Here is a 20,694-nt window from a genome sequence, read left to right on the forward strand (position 1 = left end):
TGAAAGTTTGATACTTGTTCTCATTTTCTTTCATTAAAAAAGTCATGGGACTTCTGGCCAAGAGGGTGGTGAGAAGACAGGCACAGTTCTAAAGTCTCCTGATCTCTTCCCCATCTATCACATGAAACAAACCTCTTAAAAGAAATCTGACCCACAAAACCTAGAAAGAAAAGCCAGGAGAAAGAACATCTACCTCAGGATTTGTCTCTGGCAGCAGCTTTGGCCGAATTCGGGCGGGTGAGTCTGGGCTCAGAGGGAGGATCAGCCCTGGATCAGCCAGATTAACAGCTGAATTGGAACCAGGAGTCTGAGGGCCCGAGACTCAGACGTGCTGGATAAGTGGTGGGGCTGGAAGACAAGGGCTTGGGTCCTCGGGGGAGCAGAGGTGCTGGTGTTGGCTGTTCTCCTGGAGCTTGGGGTCAGGGCTGGGGGGAGAGTTCCAGTGCAGGAGAGCTGAGGACACCATCCCTGGGCTCCTCTTGTCTGAGCTGAGGAACTCCTGAGTCCCATTACAGCTCAGACCTCTTCACAGAGCAAACAAATGCAAACTACTTCTGCCTCAGGCCCAGGTGTGTGAGCAGAAGAACCAGCCCAGCTGAGGAATGACCTCAGGCCAGGGTAAAGCCCATCATTGACTGAAGGCAAAAGAATTCAACCCCTCCCTTCAAGCAAAGGGAGAAGGCCTCAGCCAAGGTCACAGACACTCCAGAGAAAGCAACCAGCACATCCTACTGGTCAGCCAGAGAAACTGCACTCAGTGAGTAAAGCCTTTACCGATCCCAAACCCTGGTGAACCAGCTCCCCCCCCAACTCAAGGTCTTAACAAAATGAAGAAGGGTCAGCAGAAAGGTGGATCCATAGAAAAATTCCTGGAAGGGAAGACCCTAACTCAGAGAAACCTGGATCTGCTGAGTAGAATACAATCTGGTCTACAGCACAGAAAGACTTCCTTGAAGAAATAAGGAAGGAGCTTAAAAATCTGGGAGAGACAATTAATACCTTGCAACAAGAAAACAAAACCTTAGGAAGTACAATTGGACAAATACAAAAGGAGAAGAAATCTCTCAGATCATCAATGGGACCAATACAAAATGAGAATAATTCTCTCAGATCCTCAAATGAGCAAATGCAAAAAGAAATTAATTTTCTCAAAACCTCAACTGGTCAAATGGAAAGCCCTTTCAAAAGTAGAATTGGCCAAATGGAAAAGGAATTGCAAAAGGTTAATGAAGAAAACTCCTCCACCCAAAAAGAATGGAGTCTACAGAAACTAATGACTCCATGTGACAGCAAGAGGCAGTTAAACAAAATCAAAAAATAGAAAAAAATAGAAGCAAATGTAAAATACCTCATCAACAAAACCACTGACCTCGAGAACAGATGGAGGAGGGGCAACCTGAAAATTATAGGACTTCCTGAAAACATTGAAGAGAAAAAAAGCCTGGACTTAATATTACAGGATCTAGTGATGGAAAACTGCCCTGATATCATGGAATTGGAGGGCAAAGGAGTTATTGAAAGAGTACATCAATTCCCACAAGAAAAAGATCCTAAAATGAAAACACCAAGGAATGTTGTGGCCAAACTCCAGAACTATCAGATACAAGAGAAAATCCTGCAAGCAGCCAGAAAGAAACAATTTAAATATCAAGGAGCCACAGTAAGGATCCCGCAGGACCTGGCTGCATCAACATTAAAGGGTTGAAGGGCCTGGAACGAGATATTTCAAAGAGCAAGGGAGCTTGGAATACAGCCAAGAATCTACTTTCCCGCAAAGCTGAGCCTTCTCTTCCAGGGAAAAAGATGGACATTTAACGAAATGGAAGAATTCCAAAAATTTCTGATGAAAAGCCCACAGCTAAACAGAAAATTTGGACATCAAACAGGAGGTTCAAGAGACACATGAAAAGGTTAAAAAAAAGGGGTGTGGTAAAAGGAACAAAAATGAAATCCAGTAAGTTGAAACTGGCTATATCCCAGCATGGGGGGGGGGGGGGAAGATTCTCATAAATCTTGAGAATTGTAACTCTAACAGAGAGAATATACGTAGCCAGAAATGATGGACATTCATGACCTATCCATGAGACTGCTATCTAATGGGATATAACTGGCTTTAACCCCATTTGGGAGAAAGACTCTAATAACACTCAGGAATTTTGACTCTATTCAATAGAATATACTGAACTAGAAGGGACACACACTCAGAATTTTCTATGACTTAGAATGATCTAAATAATCACTACCTCCTTAAAAAGGGGGACAGGAAAGAGATTGGAGGAGGGAGGGGATTGAATGGGGTAAATCTCATTACACTAAGAGGTACAAAAAACCTATGGTAATAGAGGGGAAGAAGGGAGCAGAGGAGAAACACTTGAATCTTCTTCTCATCATACTAGGCTTAAAGTCAACCTACACATTCTCAGTTAACTTATAAAACATCTTACCTTTCAATTATTAAAAGGGGAAAAGGGGAGGGGCCAGAGAAAGGGAGGGGGAGTGGAGGAAAAAAGGGGAAATAACAAAAGGAAGGGGAGGGAAAAGGGAAAAAGAGAAAGGGGAAAGAAAGGGGAGAGTGTGATATAGGAGGGCAAACACACTGAAGGGGGTGGTATTCAGAAACAAAATACTGGGGTATATGGATAAGGGGGGAAAGGGGGAAAATACAAACAGAGGGAAGATAGCACAGAAGGCAATAAAGAATTAGTAATCATAACATTGAATGTGAATTGGATGAACTCTCCCTTAAAACATAAGCAAATAGCAGAGTGGATTAAAAACAAGAATCCTGCAATATGCTGCTTACAAGAAACTCATTTGAAGCAGAGAGATACATATAGAGTAAATGTAAAAGATTGGAGCAAAACATATTTTGCTTCAACTGAAGTAAAAAAAGCAAGGATAGCAATCCTTATCTCAGACAAAGCAGCAGCAAAAATACATAGCATTACAAGAGATAAGGAAGGAAACTTTATCCTCCTAAAATGTACCATAGACAATAAAGTCATTTCAATATTGAATATATATGCACCCAGTGGGACAGCACCCAAATTCTTAGAGGAGAAGCTGAAAGAACTACAGGAAGACATAGACAGCAAAACTCTACTAGTGGGAGAACTCAACCTTCCACTATCAGATCTAGATAAAGCAAATCATAAAATAAACAAGAAAGAAGTTAAGGAGGTAAATAGAGTGTTAGAAAAATTAGATATGGTAGACTTATGGAGGAAACTGAATGGGGATGGAAAGTAATACCTTTTTTTCTGTAGTGCATGGAACTTATACAAAAATTGACCATGTACTAGGACATAAAAACCTAATGATCAACTGCAGAAAGGCAGAAATAGTGAATACATCTTTCTCAGATCACAATGCGATAAAAGTCATATGCAATACTGGGCCAAGGAGATATAGACCAAGAACAAATTGGAAACTGAATAACCTCATTTTAAAAAATGAGTGGACCAAAAAACAAATTATAGAAAGAATTAAACATTTTGTCCTAGATAATGATAATAATGAAACAACATAGCAAAAACCTATGGGATTCATTCAAAGCAACTCTCAGGGGATATATTATAGCTCTGAATGCTTACATGCATAAACTGTAGAAAGAGGAAATCAATGAACTAAACATGCAACTAAAAAAATTAGAGAAAGAACAAATCAAAAATCCCCAATTAAATACCAAATTAAAAATTCTAAAAATTAAAGGAGAAATTAATAAAATCAAAAGCAAAAAAAAACTATTGAGTTAATAAATAAAACCAAATGTTGGTATAATGAAAAAACCAAAAAAATTGAAAACCCTCTAGTCAATTTGATTAAAAACAAAGAAAGAAGAAAACCAAATTGCTAGTATCATAAATGAAAAAGGTGAACTCACCACCAATGAGGAGAAATTAAAGTAATAATTAGAAAGTATTTTGCCCAACTCTATGCCAATGAATGGATCTGTCAGATCTTCATTTATGAAGAAGAGATTAAATACCTAAACAACCCTATCTCAGAAAAAGAAATTCAACAAGCCATTATTGAACTCCCTAAAAAAAATCTCCAGGGCCTGATGGATTCACAAGTGAATTCTACCAATTATTTAAGGAACAATTGGTTCCAATCCTATATAAACTCTTTGGAAACATAGGGAAAGATGGAACTCTGCCTCTTTCTATGAAACCAATATGGTACTGTTACCTAAACCAGGAAGAGTTAAAATAGAGAAAGAAAAGTATAGACCTATTTCACTGATGAATATAGATGCAAAAATCCGAAATAAAATCTTAGCAAAATGATTACAACAAGTCATCACTAGGATAATACATCATGATCAAGTAGGATTTATTCCAGGAATCCAGGGTTGGTTCAATATTAGGAAAACTGTTAGTATACTCAATTATATCAATAACAAACCTATCAGAAATCATATGATCATATCAATAGATGCTGAAAAAGCTTTTGACAAAATACAGCATCCATTCCTATTAAAAACACTAGAGAGTGTAGGAATAAATGGACTGTTCCTTAAAATAATTAGCAGTATCTATTTGAAACCATCAACAAGCATTATATTCAATGGGGAGAGTCTAGAGGCATTCCCAACAAGATCAGGGGTGAAACAAGGGTGCCCATTATCACCACTATTCAATATTGTATTAGAAATGTTAGCATCAGCAATTAGAGAAGAAAAAGAAATTGAAGGAATTGGAATTGGGAAGGAAGAGACAAAACTCTCATTCTTTGCAGATGACATGATGGTCTACCCAGAGAATCCCAAGAAATCATCCAAAAAAACTACTGGAAACAATTAGCAATTTTAGCAAAGTTGCAGGTTATAAAATAAACCCTCATAAATCCTCAACTTTTCTATATAAGTCTAGCAAGAAACAGCAAGAAGACCTAGAAAGAGAAATCCCATTCAAAGTAACCTCAGACAATATAAAATATTTGGGAGTCTATTTGCCAAGACAGACTCAGAATCTTTTTAAAAACAATTATAAAACACTTCTCACACAAATTAAATCAGATTTAAACAACTGGGCAAATATCAACTGCTCATGGATAGGTAGAGCTAATATAATAAAAATTACAATTCTACCAAAACCAAACTATTTGTTTAGTGCCCTACCAATCAAAATTCCAAAAAATTTCTTTAATGAGTTAGAAAAAATTGTCAGTAAATTCATATTGAGAAATAAAAAGTCAAGAATTGCCAGGAGCTTAATAAAAAAAAGTGCAAAAGAAGGTGGCTTAGCCCTACCTGATCTAAAATTATATTATAAAACATCAGTCATCAAAACTGTTTGGTATTGGCTAAGAAATAGAGTGGTGGACCAGTGGAATAGACTAGGTGTAAAAGCAGGAGACGATTATAGAAATTTGCTGTTTGATAAACCTAAAGAGTCCGGCCATTGGGATAAAAACTCACTCTTTGATAAAAATTGCTGGGATAATTGGAAGTTAGTATGGAAGAAACTTAGATTAGACCAACACCTCACACCCTTTACCCTGATAAGACCCAAATGGCTACAGGACACAGACATAAAAAACAATACTATAAGCAAATTAGAAGATCAAGGAATAGTCTACTTGTCAGATCTGTGGAAAGGGGAGCTGTTTATGACTAAGGAAGAGTTGGAGAACATCACCAAAAACCAATTAGATGATTTTTTGATTATATTAAATTAAAAAGCTTTTGCACAGATAAAACCACTGTAACCAAGATCAAAAGAAATATAGTAAATTGGGAAACAATCTTTACAACTAATGATTCTTGCAAAGGATTCATTTCTAAAATATACAGAGAACTGAGTCATATTTTTAAAACAAAAAGCCATTCCCCAATTGACAAATGGTCAACGGATATGCAAAGGCAATTTGTAGATGAGGAGATCAAAGTAATCCATAGCCATAGGAAAAAATGCTCTAAATCATTAATTATTAGAGAAATGCAAATTAAAGCTTTTCTGAGGTACCACCTCACACCTCTCAGATTGGCCAATATGACCAGGAAGGATAATGATCATTGTTGGAAGGGTTGTTGGAAATCTGGGACACTATTACACTGCTGGTGGAGGTGTGAACTCATCCAACCCTTCTGGAGAGCTATTTGGAACTATGCCCAAAGGGCAACAAAAATGTGCATACCCTTTGACCTAGCAATACCACTACTGGGTCTATACCCTGAAGAGATGATGAAAAAGGGTAAAAACATTACTTGTACAAAAATATTTATAGCATCCCTGTTTGTGGTGGCAAAGAATTGGAAATCAAGTAAATGTCCTTCAATTGGGGAATGGCTTAGCAAACTGTGGTATATGTATGTCATGGAACACTATTGTTCTATTAGAAACCAGGAGGGAAGGGATTTCAGGGAAGCCTGGAGGGATTTGCATGAACTGATGCTGAGTGAGATTAACCTGAACCAGAAAAACACTGTCCACCTTAACAGCAACATGGGGGTGATGCTCAACCTTGAAGGACTTGCTCATTCCATCAGTGCAACAATCGGGAACAATTTTGGGCTGTTTGCAAAGGAGAGTGCCATCTGTATCCAGATAAGGAGATGTGGAGTTTGAACAAAGTGCAAGGACTATTCCCTTTAATTTAGAAAAAAACAGATATCTTAATGTCTTATCTTGTTACCTCTTAGACTTCTCTTCTCTTCTTTAAGGATATGCTTTCTCTCTCATCACACCCAATTTGGATCAAGGTACAACATGGAAACAAAGTAAAGACTGAGAGAGTGCTTTCCATGGAGGGGGGACCAAGATTGGGGGTAAAATTGTAAAACTCAAATAATATCTTTAATAAAAATAATTTTTTAAAAATCATGGAACAAATTTTTATATTAATTTTATATAAACATATTGAACTTAATGTGAAAACTAGATGTAGAATGCTATACTGAAAAGCGTATTGATTGGACTTCTCATTAGAAACAAAATTAAATTCCAGTTCCTCTGTTAACTGGTTGAACTTAAACCAAATTCTTCTATTTCTCTGAGCCTCAGTTTTGTGATCTGTAAAATGGGTCAAATAATATTTGCAATACCTATTTCACAATGTCATCTGGTGGCTTAAATGAGATGACATATTTTTTAAAAGTCTGATAGACATAAAGCAGAATAAAATTAAATATATAAAATATATGACTCATAAAACCAAAAATAGAATTGTTATCATTACTTCACATGTATATATTTGTGTAATGTATACTTCACATTCACACACACACACACACACACACACACACACACACACATATATTCACATGTATATAGATTCACCTTCTTCATAAACATTCTTGTATTTCAAAACAGTTATCTTTACTCAAAATTTCCTTTGTTGTGAAACTATTATTAAAACATGCTGTAAAAATGGAAAGGAGTAAATGATAGGGCAAGATCTGTGAGAGAATAGTAAATGAACTTTGTCTCAATTTCCTCATCTTTGAAATGAAAGGACAGGACTAGGTAGAATTTAAAGAATTCTCTAATTTTATATCTATTGTGCTCATTTTTAGTGAGGTTTCACTTCCTTTCATAGTTCCTGTTACACTTTTCAAATTATTTAGAGAGAGTATCTCAAGGCTCTAAGATGAATGGCCTGTTACTCTTAACTTTGTAGTAAATGAATATGGGTTCTTAAACCTTTTCTTTTAACATCAAGCATTCTTTGAAAGTCTGATGAAGTCTGTGAACCTCTTTTAAGAAAAAAACTTTTAATTCTATGGAGTGCTGGCCTGAAATTAGATGAGTCTTCGTAAGGCAAATTTATCTTCAGACACTTACTAGCTGTGTGATCCTGTTCACCTCGGTTTCCTCCTCTGTAAAATGAGCTGAAGAAGGAAATGGCAAACCACTCCAGTATCTCTTTCAAGAAAGTGCCAAATGAGGTCATGAAGTGTCCTACATGACTGAAATAACTGAACAACATGATGAACTAATTTAAGTGAAATACAATTATCATAATATTTAAATAAACTAATGAACTTCAAATTAAAAGAAAAGATCGATGACTCAGCTGAGTAAGTGACAGGATAATATTAAGAACTAGATTTTGTCTGCAGAGCTGAATAATCCTTGTAACAATCTGGATGTTCCCAAAACAGAATAAGTTGCTTCATGGGATGGTGGGTTCTACACCATTCCAAGCATTGAAGGGATGCTTTGTTGAAGATGCTCTGTCAAGAAATAATGTAAGTTCTTTGAGGACAAGTTCTGTTTTTCATTTTTGTCTTCATATCCCTACTACATCAAACATGGTGAAGAGTCAATAAATACTTGTCAGATTAGATTGGTTTAGTCAAGCATCAGACTGGGTTCCAGCCTTGTTGACCTCTGAAGTCCTTTTCAGGGCTCATAGTCTGAGTTATTATCTAGCCCAATGTCTATGGAATTAGGTGCTCAATAACAATATGGATGCTCTAAGTTATGTGACCAGGGAACCATCATTTATTTTTCTTTATTTCCTAAAACCATCTATTTTCTCTTCTTCCATGCTCCCCTCACACCATTGCTTCTGGATTTTTTTTCTTCCTTTCGGTTAGGAATAAAAATCACCCCAGCAAAGCCAGTGTCAGTGACAGATAAAGTGAAAGGCAACATTTTCTGACACATGCTGCCAGGAACACCAGACAAGGCTAGGCCTAACTCTGTTTATTTTCTCTGCTGTGGGGGGGCTGAATGACAGTGACCTGTCCTGTTTCCTGACTCTACCCAGTTAATAAGTGACATGTACCATCTTTGATATATATCTTCTACCCCCAAGTGTCAGTGATGCTTGGAGTCCACACCCTCTCTACCTCTGAAAAGTGTGCTTTCAACTAATCTAATAGCTTACTCTTAAAATCATTTCTTGTTTCTCTCACTCTCTTCCATTCTCTCCTGTGTCTTCTCCCCTATTATCTTTAATTAAATGAAGTCAAGTAATTTCAGTTTGATAAATGCAGAAGGAAGTTTTAAATATTTAAAGAATAATAATAGGTCCTTTTGAGTTGAAGGAAACTGGAAAACAGGAATCTTACTTTCAATATCCTTCTAGAATTGTAAACAATTTCCTTCTTCTGGGATAAGCATTAAATGGAACATGTGACAGTACCTCTGAGGGTTGTAATAAGCTAATTGAGTTATGTGTCTTGTACCAGTAACACTTGGGCTCAGTACAGTGAGACAGAGAAAATTCTGAACTCTTTGACCTTAGGCTTTCGGGTAGGTATTAAAGCCTGAGGCTCTGCTTGCTCTTGGTCTTAATTAGTTTAGTCTCCTGTCTTCTGACAATGTACCCTCAGCCATAAGGGAAAGAAATAGTTTTTCTTAAAGGCATATCACAGATATTTCAGCCTGCACACAAGGCTGAGAGGGATGAAGGCAGCACATATGTAATGCCAAACCATCCACATGGAAAGTAAAAGTCATCCTGTGAAGCTGTGGTAGATAAGGTTTCTCTGTTACAATACCAAGCTCACAAGGGGGTCAAAAAGAAGCAATATTGGGACACCCTGAAGGTCTCTGAAGAATGTTAGAATCTGTACCACATGGGAGACACTGGCATAAGACTTCCCAGCATGGTCTGCCCTCATCAGTGAGGGTGCTGCACTCCATGAGGAAGGAAGAACTGCAGTAGCTCAAAGGAAACACAACATACCTAAGTTTAGAATACTCACACATGGACTATTTGTGCCCAACCTGTGGCAGAGAATTCTGAGCTCATATTGCTCTGAAGAGCCACAATAGGAAACACTCCAGTTTATCTCATAGTAATATCATTTTGTTCTTCTTCAATAGGGAAGGACAAAACCAGTCAACTAACCAACAAAGCTATGCAAAGCAGTCTGACCCTAGGGAATGAGTGATGAACTTGATATCATACTTACATAAATGTTATGCAACTTAATCATAATGTAGTGGCAAGGGTAATATATTAAAATTATTTAGATTTTGCCAGTAGATTTGTGTTCAAATTCTGACTGTGTCACCTACAACCTGCATGACCTTGGACATGTCTTTTGACATCTCTGGACCTTGGTTTTCTCATCTCTGAAATGAGAGATTGGGCTAAACTATTGTTTAGGTCTCTTTGATTCCATATTTGTGATCCTATGAGCTCATTTTGAGGGATGAATCCCTCAGGATAATGGACATCAGTAAGCTTGACAGAGAAATGAACAATTATCCATGGAATCTAATCAAGCTAGATGGCCAGTCTGCTTGATTCAGACCCTCAGTCTCTCTTTTTTTCCTAACTGTATTTGTTCCCTGTCTCTTTATTGATATCATAAGGAAGAATTGAGCCTGAATTATCTAGATAAGTGTTTCCATTACCCACTTTGCTTTTCCTGAGTAAACAATGATAATTTCCATTTCTTTCTCTGAAAATAATAGCTAATAGCTGTCATTTATATGGCACCTACTAGTCAGACACTGTGCTAAGCATTTACAAATATCATCTCATTTTATTCTTAAAACAAATATGGAAGGTAGCTGCTATTATTATTATTACCCTCATTTTACAGTTAAGGAAATAGAGGCAAACAAGTTGAATGAATTGCCCAGGGTCTCCTAGTAGATTTCTGAGGCTAGATTTATTTTCAGATAGTCCTGAATCTATGTCATTCTATCCAATATGTCATCCTCTACAAGAAAACTGGGTAATGGAATTTGGAAAAAAAATATGTGCCAAGGCGTAGCTCCCTGAATACCAATAGCAGTCCTAGACTTTGTAGTCTATTTAGGATAATCATTCATTTTTTTAAAAATATGGAATTTTATTGTGAAATATCCTGCGGTGTAAGAGTTTTGATCCTTCTTCATAAGAAACATCTCTAAAAATCATGCTAAATATTATTTACTTTATAAAATACAATTTCATATTTACTTTAAGTCTCTGAAGAGAGATAGTATGGTATAGAGGTAGGGAAGTGGTCATGGCATCAAGAAGAGATGGGATCCAAGTTCTGTTTCCAAAACAACCCAATATAGTAGAAAGAGCAGTCTCTGGGATCAGAGGATTGGAGTTCAAAATTTGTCTCTGACACTTAGCTGCCTGTTTGTGGGAAAATAACTTAGTAGCTTGGAAACTCAGTTTCCTAAATTTTAAAATGAGGTTGTTCAGCTAATTGGTTTCTTATGTCCCTTCTAGCTCTAGAACAATGATCCTCCAATCCTATAGGATCTCTGTGACCCTGAAGAATTCACTTGAACTTTGAGAATTCCTGGTAACTCTCTGATAAGCTGCAGATTTACATTGGGAGAGGGGGTTTCCTGATGAGGAGTTCACTATACCTGGAATGTCCGAGGTGTGGCCCCTCCAATATGTAAATAAGTGCCCTCAGAGGACCTCTAGTCCAACCTGTGCCTCCACCATCATTCCCTCTGCTATATGCCTATTGGAAAATCCTATAACTGTGTTGAAGACCTATTGGGATACAAGAACCTACTTCTCCTCAAAGTCAGTCTGTTCCACTATTATATAGCTGTAACTGAGTTGCTAGGTAGCACAGTGGATAGAATTCTAGACCTGAACTCAGGAAACCTCTTCTTCATAAATCCAGATCTGGTCTTAGATGCTTACTAGCTGTATGACCCTGGGCAAGTCACTTAATCTTGTTTGCCTCAGTTTCATCTTCTGTAAAGTAAGCTGGAGAAGAAACTAGCAAACTACTTCAATAACTCTGCCAAGAAAACACAAAATAGTATCATGACTTGGATATGATTGGAAAAAAAGGTCTGAAACAATAACAACAAATTGGTAGGAGGTTTTCCTTATATGAAGCCAAAAAACTGCCTTTAAGAAACTTCCTTAATGAATCTTCTTCTTACATGACAGCTGCTTAATAAATATTTATTAACTGAGTCATGCCCTTCTAATAATGTAGTATCCAGGACTGATTATAATTTCTTAGGGTTTTTTTTTTCTGACTATGGCAGAAGACTTTTGTTTTTTTCACTTTATGCATTTAATTCCATTTTTGTTTGTTTATTGCAAGGTAATGTGGTTAAGTGACTTGCCCAAGGCCACACAGCTAGGTAAATATTAAATATCTGAGATCAGATTTGACCTCAGGCCCTCCTGACTCCAGGGTTGGTGCTGTATCCACTGTGCCACCTAGATGCCCCAAACTCCTTTTAATATAGCCAATGAACTACAACAACAAGTCATTAGCTTTCCAAAGGCAACAAACATTTTTTTAAATGTCTGAAGGACTGAGGATACAAAAAGAAACAGAAGATAGACCTTGCCCTCAAGGAACTTAGATTCTCGAGGAAAGAAAAAACGTGAAGGGGAAGTGAAAAATATAGGGCATGGTGTGGTGGTCCAGACAGTTAGAAGCATAGTCAGGAGGGGAATGAAGGTTGACTTGCTTGGACCTCTTCACAAAATGGAGGCCACTGGATGACCACTGGAAGAAAGGGATCAGCAATGAACAGAGATGAGAACGGGTTGAGAGATGTTCCAGGATGAGAATGGGTTGTAGAGATCAATGGAATTTCCAGGGTGAAGAGTCTGTAGACTTTGAGGGAATTTCCAGTAGAAATAGTAGCTAAGGCATGATGGAAAAGTCTGGAAAGTTAGGAGTGTAACTGAGACTGTTGGTTAGTCAAGATTTCTGATATTCTGTTCTTGTGTATTTGATTTTTAAAAACTCAAGTACTGAGATATATATATATATATATATATATATATATATATATATATATATATTTCTTTTGTTGTTCATTTAATTAGATTCAGCCCTTTTTTCTAACCTATTTCTTGACTTCTGATTTTGTCATTTAACATTTACCTATCCTTCTATACTTATGTATTTTTAAAAATTGAAAATCAGGTCATTGATGCTCTTATCTAGGTAGCTGATACAACTATTGAACAGCACAGGACTCAGGAGAACCTTTCATAATAACAGCTGACCCTTTTTTTTTAGTGTGTCAAAAGTGGCAAAGCCCTTTATATATATTATTTCAATTGTTAAACAATTCTAGGTGACAAGTATTATTATCACCATTTTACAGATGAGGAGGCCAAGAGAGGTTAAACCCTTGTACAGTGTCACACAGCAAGTAAATTTCAATATTGTAACTTAGATTTTCCTGACTCCATATCTAGCATTCTACTCACTCAATCACTTCACTGTCCTTATAATTTCTTACAGGTTCACATTGCCTCTTTTAACATCCTTTTTGGGGTTCCACCTTGATTTTCTTTCATCTGTCAAAACAAATTAAGCTCGACTTAGGTAAAATTAAGATTTAGAGAAAACAAAATCCTTATTTGACTCGAGGAGCTAGAAAGTAGAGTTGTTTTAATCTGCATAACCAAAGCTTTATTCATTTTAAGAACTGATATTATTGCTTAATTTGGGGAATAGCTCATTGATTTTTAAAATTAATAAAGAAAATTGCTAACATTTATAGAGCACTATATGAAATGCACTTTATAATTATTATCTCTTTGCTTAATCTCAGGTTTTGACTGTTATTGGAATCAGAAAGATAGAAATTTTCAGAAAAGGCACTGCTTTCATGAAGTAAAATTTTAGTGTTTTCCAAATACCTTGAAAGTACAAGCTAAAGTCAAATAAGCCTCCAAACTTTAGAATGCTTATCTCATTGCGCCAGACACTGGCATCATTTGAAGTCCACCCATATGAGACTTCTGAGAATCTCTCACCAAGAAAGAGAAACGATAAATAAAATGATGTATTGGTGATAGAAATATTTTCTGCCTTCTGGACTTTCTTTTCCAAACCTCCTTTAACATACATATTCCTCCTTGAGGATGACCACTAGCATATATTCTTGGGGCAGAACCTTTAGCATGTTGTAAGATTGCACTATCGACCATAGAAATCTGGAAGAGCTGACTGTATCACCTACCTTCTCCTTTTGTGAAATGATTTTAGCATATTCCAGAATGCAGTTCAAGGACCAAATGGACTGAGAGCACTGAAATCCATTTCTCCCTATTGATTGGGTGGTGGTGATATGAGCATCTGCTGGGTGAAATGGTGAGAGAGAGAGAAAAAAAACACAAGTCATTAATCATGATTGCATGCTATGAATTCCAAACTAAAACTGCAGGAGGGACAGTTCAATCAAAGTAAATAAATGAATAAAAAAGCATATATTGAGTGTGTATTTTGTGCATAGCAATGTGCTAAATGTTGGGAAAACAAAAAGAAAATTGAGACATTCCTCCTTTCAGCTGGCACACTTTCTATTTTTTAAAGTGTTTGTGTTTGTGTGTGTGTGTATGTGTGTGTGTGTGTGTGTGTGTGTGTGTGTGTGTGTGGTTTTTTTCCAATTACATGTAAAGATAGTTTTCAACATTCATTTTTTTGTCAGAATTTGAGGTTTCTCATTTTTCTCCCTCCCTTCCTCATAACAGCTGGTAACCTGCTATAGGTTATTCATGTACAACTATGTTAAACAAATTTCCATATTATTCATGTTGTGAAAGAAGAATGCAAACAAAAGGGAAAAAAGCCATGAGGGGGAAGTGTAAAACATATAACAAATTTTAAACAATTGCAAATAGTGTGTTTTTGTATGCATTCAAAGTTCATAGTTCTTTCTCTGGATGCAGATAGTATTTTCCATCACAAGTCTTTTAGAATTGTCTTTGCATTGTACTTCTAGAGGAGTTGCATCCACCATAGTGGATCATCTCATAATGTTGTTATTAATGTGTGCAGTGTTTTCCTGGTTCTGCTCACTTCACTCAGCATCAAGTCATGTAAGTCTTTCCAGGCTTTTCTGAAGTCTCCCCACTCATGATTTTTTACAGAACAATAATACTCCACTACATTCATATACAACAATTTGTTCAGCAATTTTCTATTTGATGGGCATCTCTCAATTCCCAATTCTCTGCCTCTACAAATAGCACACATTTTAATAGGGGGAGACCACACATGCAGGAGGTTTCAGATCCAAAGTAAGATTAAAAAGATCCTGTGAGGGCAGCTAGGTGGCATAGTGGATAAAGCACTAGAGTTAGGAGTACCTGGGTTCAAATCTGGTCTCAGACACTTAATAATTACCTAGCCATGTGGCCTTGGGCAAGCCACTTAACCCCATTGCCTTGCAAAAACCTAAAAAAAAGATCCTTTCATCTGTCAAAAAGAGCTTTGGTGAACAGTGGCAAAGCATCTTCTGAGTTAACTCTTTTTGGAATGTTATGGAAACAGAGCAGCTCAGAAAGTTTTCTTGTTATTCAATTGTTCACTTGTGTCTGAGTCTTCAGTGACCCCATGAACTTTCTATTTTCTACTATCTCTCAAAGTCTATCCAAATTCATTTTTGTTATTTGCCTGACACCATCTATCTATCCTATCTTCTTCTCCTTATCTTTTGCCTTCAGTCTTTCCTAACATCAGGCTCTTTTCCAAGGAGTCCTATCTTCTCATTATATATTATGCCCATTCTTTTCAAGAACTGATATTATTGCTTAATTTGGAAAACAGCTCTGATCGATTTTTAAAATTGATAATAATTGCTAACATTTATAAGGTAATTAAATTTCATCTTCAGCATTTGACCTTCCAGTGAATAGAAATGAATTTATTTATGTATTGACTTATTTGATCTCTTAGCTGTTCAAAAGACTCTCAAAAGTCTTCTCCAGCACCACAATTCAAAAGTGTCATTTTGTGATGATCAGCTTTCCTTATAATCCAAATAAATTGACATAATAGACTTGTTTCTTAATTATATTAGCAGGAGTGGAATATTTCATAGGACAATGTACATTCTGTACAGGCATTTAATTCATTAATAGATTTAGAAGAGGTCATGGAATCTAATAACTAAATTCTATTGCTTAGTATAGAATTGAATTGACTAATTTAAAATTTATTATCTCAAACTTAGCATATTTCTAGTAATGGAAAATGGAATTCTTGCTATTCAAAATCTATGTTTAGAATATCCTGTATATATTATCTATAGTTTTATTTTTCTATGTATTTCTTTTTTCTCTTTAGCCCTACTCACAAAATATAACAAAGATTGAACAAAAAAATTATATGCTATCATTTTTAACATAATGACTAATAGCTGCATTTCTAGGCTGAGGTTTAAAATGGTAAGAATGCTAAGATTAATGAATAGCATTCCTTGATATAAGAAATTTTAACTATGCCTGTCCTTGAACCAGGTTTGGAAATAAAAAAGGAGGGGGATAGAAGAGAATTGTCTCATCTGCTGGTAATATCAAGAACTCTTGATATTGGTAGTTATGAAATACAGTCTTTGTTCATTGTCTTCATAGCTAATCTTCCCCCTCCTACCCCAACCCCAATTGATATAATTGGAATCTTGTATTCAGAAGGAAGGTTGATTGAAGGTTTGATTTTTGTGGGTGTTTTCTTTTGTTATGCATTGGTAACCTTTGCGAGAATATTCTCTTGCCAGCAACAACATTAAATCTCTAGCAATGTACGATGCAATTTATGTCAACAGCCTCAATCTAGACGCTTGGCTAAGACAACAGTGCCCTAAGTACTTTGAGCAATCATCCTTAACTTGAAAGGCTATGTTAACCACACTGTGAAATGAGTTGGTTCAAAATGAGCAGCATGGAATACAAGATGATTTAGTTGCATGATCCAACCTGAGTCCGAGAGGATGACAGAATGCTTTGGAATGCAAAGTGTTGTTGGAAGCATTTGGTCCCCACTTGGTTAAATTCTCAGTCACTTTCTTAACAAATAACCCTGCTGGGAGTGGGAGGCTACTGGTAGCTTAGGCTTGTTACAAAATGGTTTCTCAGTATGAAGTCTTTTTCCATGCTGTTTCCTCAGAAACAGTTAAAAATAGCTAGGAAAGATAGATATGGAGGGAGGGGAGAGAGAGAGAGAGAGAGAGAGAGAGAGAGAGAGAGAGAGAGAGAGAGAGAGAGAGTTTATCCTCCTTTAAAAATGTTATTACCTTGTAAAATGAAGTTATTGGGTTTTGCTTTTAAGTACCTCACATATCTAGGCCTCCTGGGGAACAAACTCCTTTTTCTTGCTCATCATAACTGCAAACAGAGCCTTCCTTACCAATTCCCTGCAGGAAACTTTCCTATGGTAGAAAAGACCTTTGGCTCTTACATTTTTTCTAGCCTTTGAACTTTTCCAGGTAACATTTATTTAGTGCCTTCTGTTGCTTGGTGTTCATAGCTATACCTTGGCACACCCTAATGTCTTAAAAAAAATGAAATAATTTATCTCATTTAAAAATTTGTATTTCAAAGGTAAAGTTTAGTTTTAATTAAAACATGCTTAACTCCTTTTTATTTTATTTAGTTTGATAAGCAAAAATTGTTTTTTGAATTGAATTTTCAGTATATATTCACTTTTAAAATAAAAAAAAATCCTCGCATATGATATGCTGACCCTGTACTCAAGTGGTATCAAATTCAAATAGAAATGGGGGGGTACTGAACTCCATATAAGCATTCCAATGGGCTGTATATTGACTGAGAAAACCACAAATGTGTAGATTTCTTTTTTAATTAAAACAAAAGCATATTAAAATTAGATTGGAATTACATTTTGATCTGATTCAAGCTGTACCTGGGATTGTTATGGTTGCATGGGGCCAATAGAGCTCAAATATTTGACAACTCTTATTGAATTGGATACTGTGAAGGAATATGGAAGAAAGAAAAGATGTGACTCTATCCTATCATATGCTTACAGTCTAGTTTTCCTAGTCAAGAGATACTGAGGCTATTCTAAATAAAGTTACCAAAGTGGATTATACTGAGTGACAAAACATTCTCTATATAGTCTACCCAGAGCTTTTCCTTTAACTGTGTGAGACAAAGAACAGAAGTACTGAGGTGTTTATAGATATTCTAGAAAAGGTTTTTAGAGATACCTTACTTAATATATTATGGGTACTCAAAATATATTAAAATGTCTATGTAGAGTTATGTATGTGCATAATTTCATATTAGTCATGAAAACTACTGTTAAACCTCACTTTTGTTTCCCTATTTAAAAGTGCATTTTCCCTAGACCAACTTTGATTGCTATCACAGCAGTATTTCCAATTGTTTTCCTTTTTTTCTTTCAGATACTACTAACTGTACAATACATCTAAAACTATATATAGTTTTCTTCTGCCTAGAGAATTCTTTATATTATAGCTAATCTTACAGAAATGACTGTGAATTAGTACACTTAATGTATCCTCAGAGTTCCATAATTATTTTTATACAGATAATTCTCATATTTGTTGTCATTTTCCATTCCAATGAGATCAGTTGAATTAAAAATGCAAATCACCTTTCAGCAGCAAAGAAGAAAAATCCAGAACAATAGCTAACTTTGCCTTGACCGTCATCATGTCAATTGTATTGGATGGAATTCCAATGAAAAAATGATTAGGATGAAAATTATACCCAAATGTCTTCATAGTCACAAACCTGTTACTCTTTATGGAGGAAAAAAAAGAGTCCATTTGGAATTAATTATCTCCAGTCGAAAGAGGCCTTCATCAGAGGAGTTGTTTTTACACAGTGATTGCCAAGTCAGGACATTAGATCTAATGAAGTGTTCAGTTTATGATCCTTCTTAGTCATTGCAAAATTTTGAAATGATCCTGTCAAGTTGATAGTTTTCTCTCTTATGCTTTCAGCTTCAGCAAACTTCAGTTTAAAATTTGCTAATGAATTCTTGCATTTTCTTCATAAGGTAATTTTTTGTAAATCTAATTTTAAAAAAGAACTAAAAGTAATCTATAGATATAGGTTTTGCCAAAAAATAAAACAACAAAACTGAAGCCACAAAGACATGACTGAAACAACTGAACAACAAAACAACAATAACAATAAACATAGGATAAGATGAAACCTTGTGAATAATATCAGGCTGCAAAACAAATTCTTTGACAGATTTAAGAAATGTTCACTTTGGCTTTTCTGCACTGCCCAGAAGAGGGGGCCATACGGTGTTGTTTACAGTTTCCATCATAACTATCAAGGGAAACTTTCACAATGTCCGGAGCCCTGGATGTCTTGCAGATGAAGGAGGTGGATATCCTCAAATTCCTTGCTGCAGGCACCCATATAAGGGAAGAGTGATGTCATCTATATCATTAATTTGAAGAGAACTTGGGAAGAGCTTCTGCTGGCAGCCCGTGCCATTGTTGCCATTGAAAATTCAGCTGATGTTAGTGTCATCTCATCCAGGAACACTGGCCAGAGAGCTGTTCTGAAATTTGGTGCTGCCACTGGTGCCACACCTATTGCTGGATGCTTCACCCCAGGCATCTTCACTAACCAGATCCAGGCAGCTTTCAGGGAGCCTCGCCTCTTGGTGGTCACTGATCCTCATACAGATCTTCAGCCTTTGACTGAAGCATCATATATTAACCTTCCAATCATTGTACTGTACAACACAGACTCCCCACTTTGCTATGTGGACATTGCCATTCCATGTAACAACAAGGGAGCTCACTCAGTGGGTCTGATGTGGTGGATGCTGGCCCAAGAAGTCCTTTGGATGTGTGGTACCATCTCCCGTGAGCACCCATGGGAGGTCATGCCTGATCTTTACTTCTACAGAGATCCAGAGGAGATTGAAAAAGAAGAGCAGGCCGCAGCTGAGAAGGCAGTGACAAAGGAGGAATTTCAGGGTGAATGGACTGCACCTGCCCCAGAATTCACTGCTGCTCAGCCAGAGGTGGCTGACTGGTCTGAGGGAGTCCAGGTGCCATCTGTGCCCATTCAGCAGTTCCCTGCTGAAGACTGGAGTGCTCAGCCGGCTACTGAGTACTGGTCTGTAGCTCCTACTGCTCAGGCCACTGAAGGGGTAGGAACTACCACAGCATGGTCCTAAGTTTTACCCAGATGCTTTAATTGTGTTGGAAAAATGCTGATGGAAAAATAAATATTTGTTTCTTAAAAAAAAAAAAAAGTATGTTCACTTTGGGACCAGGGGTTCAGTGTGATTTTTCCAGTAGATCTCCAGATCCTAGATTTAGAACTGGAACAGACCTCAGAGTTCTATCTAATCCAGATTATACATTTTTACAGATAAACATATTGAGATTCAGAGAATTTAAGTAAATTGCCTGAGATCACACAGGCAATAAGTGGCCTCAGGAGGAAAAGTTGAACTGAGATTTCCTGTGTTTAAATCCCTTAACTTTTTCCACGCACCACATTGAAAAAAATGCTTTCTTCATAAGCAAGTACTCTATGAATATTGCTTGAATTGAATTGGGACTTCAGAGTCTGTCTTCTATTGCTACAATAGTTGTGGCATAATTTTAGAATAATTGGGTCAAGTAATGTATCACTGGGACTTGGGTGGCTTTCACTTTGTCATGAAATCATATAATTCTCAGGGAATTTATTATCAGCTCTAGTTGAGCAATCAGTATATAGGAAGTATGAGTAAAAGTGCTAAAATTAGGTCTTTAAACTATACTACAGTTTAACATCCAAATGTGTGTTCTTCATAGAAATAATAATAGCAATAACTCATATTTATAGAGCATTTAATAGCTTACAAAGTACTTGCCTCACAATTACTCGGTGAGGTAGGTCACCAAAATATCATTATCTTCATTTTACAGATGAGAAAATTTGGTCTCAAAGAAGTTAAGTGATCATACTGAAGTCAAATGAGGATAATGAGCATTTATTAATTGCTTACTCTGTGTCAAGGACTATACTAGCTGCTGGGGATACTTAAAAAAAAAA

The 20,694-nt window shown here is 36.5% G+C and overlaps 1 pseudogene; it reads left to right on the forward strand.

Moving 5' to 3' along the window:
• The first annotated feature begins 18,629 nt into the window (after nt 1-18,629).
• LOC141502822 (small ribosomal subunit protein uS2 pseudogene) lies at nt 18,630-19,825 on the forward strand (annotated as a pseudogene).
• The last annotated feature ends 869 nt before the right edge of the window (nt 19,826-20,694 follow it).

Source organism: Macrotis lagotis, chromosome X (assembly GCF_037893015.1).
Source record: "Macrotis lagotis isolate mMagLag1 chromosome X, bilby.v1.9.chrom.fasta, whole genome shotgun sequence".
NCBI lineage: Eukaryota > Metazoa > Chordata > Mammalia > Peramelemorphia > Peramelidae > Macrotis > Macrotis lagotis.